The sequence below is a fragment of the Lipotes vexillifer genome, unplaced genomic scaffold (genome assembly GCF_000442215.2).
Source record: "Lipotes vexillifer unplaced genomic scaffold, Lipotes_vexillifer_v1.1 scaffold263, whole genome shotgun sequence".
Lineage (NCBI taxonomy): Eukaryota > Metazoa > Chordata > Mammalia > Artiodactyla > Lipotidae > Lipotes > Lipotes vexillifer.
The window spans coordinates 3,871,390-3,875,150 of record NW_006796752.1 but is presented as its reverse complement, the minus strand read 5'-3'; positions in this window follow the sequence as shown (position 1 = coordinate 3,875,150).

Below are 3,761 nucleotides of genomic sequence, written 5' to 3'. Positions count from 1 at the left end.
TCTGTTTATTTCTCTTGTTATCCCCAACGTGTAGTAAAGGCTGGTCTGAAGGATCCAGCCTTGCCTCAGCTGCCCAGTGTATGTATGTGTGTTGGAGGGTAGAGCCACTGACTAGTGTCAGTGATGAGTGAGAAATCCCAAGGGAAAATTCCAGTCACCTCTCTGCACAGAGAGTCTCCCTTCATCAGTAAGCTTGGAGGAGTTTTCATTCATTAGTAAAGGCGGTAACTTTTCCCCACGGAGTCTGGTGGAACCAGAGGGGCCCTAGTCTTAGATAAACCAGGTGAGACACCTAGAAGGGGGCTTGAGTGCATGGGCTAAGCCCACAGTCAGTTTATCAAAACTTGAGAATAAGAAGAAGGCTGATCTTGTAGCAAAGAGACTTGATGTTGGGACTCATCCTGTGGGCTGTATCTAATTTTCCAGGTGACAAAGTGAGTCCACCAATTGTTGGTGGAGGTGAGCCTGACTTTGGGAGAGAGCAGCTCCATCACAGATAGGATGGATTCACCAAAGCTGGGGACCAAGCGTGGCTTGACATGTATCACCTACATGTGTTTTGGGGGACAGAGAAGGGGCCAAGAGAACAAGAGAATACACAAATAGATGAGATAGAAATAGCTAAAGCTATTTTCTCAATGTTTGTTTCTCATCACCTCTCGCACTCCTCAGGAGAGCTCCAGAGGCGGGAGGAACTGCATCAGGGAGACTAGGATGGCTCTGTTTTTCTGAAAAGAAACTGCCAACACCATTTCCAAATTCCAGAGGTATGTGACCTCCAGGGTGACAGAGGCCTGAGAGTTGGCGCTGCTCTCTCCAGCAAGCACACAGCCTCCAGAAAATCCCTGACGTCTCTGCTATCTGGCCTTCTGTTCTGTAGGGCGACCCTCACAACTTGGGGCACATTTTAGAAGGGAACCAGAGGGGGAGACCACTGAGTGTAAATACTGATCTCACAAAGCCAGGGCACTCAACCAATGGTTCCCCACCCTGCATGCACATTAGAATCACCTGCAGAGGGCTTCCCTGGTGGCGCAGTGGTTGAGAGTCCGCCTGCCAATGCAGGGGACACTGGTTCGTGCCCTGGTCCGGGAGGATCCCACATGCCCCTGAGCGGCTGGGCCCGTGAGCCATGGCCGCTGAGCCTGCACATCCGGAGCCTGTGCTCCGCAAGGGGAGAGGCCACAACAGTGAGAGGCTCGTGTACCGCAAAAAAAAAAAACAACCAGGAATAGAATTATCTGCAGAGCTTCATCACACACCCAGGCCTGGGGCCAACCGCCAGAGATTCTGATTTAATTGGCCTGGGGTATGACCCAGGCGTGGATATGCTTTAAAATCTCCCCAGGAGATTCTAATGTGCAGCCAGGGTTGAGAACCACTACATTACACAACAGGAGAGGCCCTCAAGCCCTCACTCAGATCCCAGTTACTCTTAATTTATATACACTTCTAACAATCCAGTTGTCTGGTTTCCTAGCTGGTATATGATTAAAAACCACATATTCAGACGGGAGAGGAAAGCTGCTAATGAAAAGACACTAAAACCAGCAAGACGTTACAAATAAGAGTCTGAGCACAACTGTAAAGATAGAAAGCCTATAAAAAGCAAACACAGCACTCAACCCCTCCCCTCTCCAGCATATCCTATTTACAGTCAGGGCCTGAGGCGATCACTAGATGGCGGAGCCAGGAGGGAGGGCTTCAGTTCTAAGGGAATGTACCCCATTTTACAGATGAAAAAAACAAGACTCAAGGAGAATCATGGATGGTCTCCCTCAAAGTTGCACCAGCATTGAGCTGCAATGCTGGGATTTGAATATCAAATGTCAGTCGGTCCTTAAAAGCCCATGTATGCTGCAAAGTGTCACATCTGCCTGTTTAGTATGACTGATGTTTCTAATGATGACCCAGAGTGTAGAACTCAATTACCCTCAGTATCCAGCTATTCAAGATGTTCATTCTAGAAAGTTACACACACACACACACACACACACACACACACACAAATAAATGCTTTTTAACAGTGATGAAAGAACGGGTTATCCATTTGGGAAATAAATAAATAAATAATACAAGTTCTTTCCCAGCTCACACCATTCATCAAAATGAATACCAGATGGATAAAGATGGAAATGAAACCATAAAGGTACTAGAAGAAAATATAAGTGGATATTTTATAATCTTACGATGGGAGGGACTTTCTAAACATGTCAACAAAAGCAGAAACCATAGAGGAAAAGATTGATAGATTTGACTACATTAAAAATTAAAAACTTCTGTACATCAAAAACCACCATAAATTGAAAAAATGTTCAACCTCACTAGCATTCAAAGAAAGGCAAATTAAAACAGCAATGAGAGGCCCTTTTTTTTTCCTGATCAGATTGGCAATGATTAAAAAGAATGATAATACTGAGAGTTGGTGTGGGTGAGGGGAAATCAGCACTCATACACTGTTGGAGGGAGTGTAACTGGTACAATCTTTCTGGAAGGCATTTTGGCAGTATGTATGAAAAAAGCCTAAGAAGGCACATAACTTTTGACCCAGTAATCCCATGTATAAAAATTTATCCAAAGGAAAAAATGGATCTACTACACACACATGCACACATAAAACGTATATAAGGATTTTATTCACTGAGGCACTCTTTGGAATGTTGAAAAACTGGAAGAAACCTAGATTTTTAACAAAAATGAATTAGTCAAATAAATTGTTATATACATAAGAAGCAATATTATGCAGCTACCAAAAATGATGCTGTATAGACATACAGGCCAATGGAATGGAATAAAGCCCAGAAACAGATCCAAATATATATGAGAATTTGGTATAAGATAAATACCAATTCGGTGAGGCAAAGACAGGCTTTTTTTTTTTTTTTAAATAAATTGATTTATTTATTTATTTTTGGCTGTGTTTGGTCTTCGTTGCTGCGCACGGGCTTTTTCTCTAGTTGTGGCAAGCGGGGGCTACTCTTCGTTGCGGTGCGTGGGCTTCTCTTGCTGCGGCTTCTCTTGCGGAGCACGGGCTCTAGGCGCGCGGGCTCCAGCAGTTGTGGCTCATGGGCTCTAGAGCGCAGGCTCAGTAGTTGTGGCGCACGGGCTTAGTTGCTCCGCGGCACGTGGGATCTTCCCGGACCAGGGCTCAAACCCGTCTCCCCTGCATCGGCAGGCGGATTCTCAACCACTGTGCCACCAGGGAAGCCCCAGACTTTTTAATAAATGGTGTTTGACTATGTGGAAAAAGATAGATGCTAGACCAGTATTTCACACAGTACACCATGATAAGCATCAACTGGATCAAAGATTTAAATGCACAAAATAAAACCATAAAATTACCAGAAGAATAAGGGAACTCCTTTATAATCTTGGAGTAATGAAGGCCTTTCTAACTGATTAAAAAATCCAGAAGTCATGAAATAAAAGACTGATAAATACATCTATATAAAAATCTTAAAACTCCTGAATGGCAAAAGCACCATAAGCAAAACAAACAAAAGACTAACTGGAAAAAAAACTGCAACTCTCTTCACAAAGGGTCAAGCACTCTATTACATAATTTGCTTCTATAAATCAAGGAGACCAATAACCCAATAGAAAAAAATGCCCTTTTTCAGAAAAAAGAAATACAGATGGCTTTTTAGCGTATAAAAGAACGTTCAACTTCATTAGTAATAATGAGTACAAATTATAGTTGCAATGATATACCCATTTTTTACCCATCAGATTTTTACATATCCAAAATACACTTGATTGGG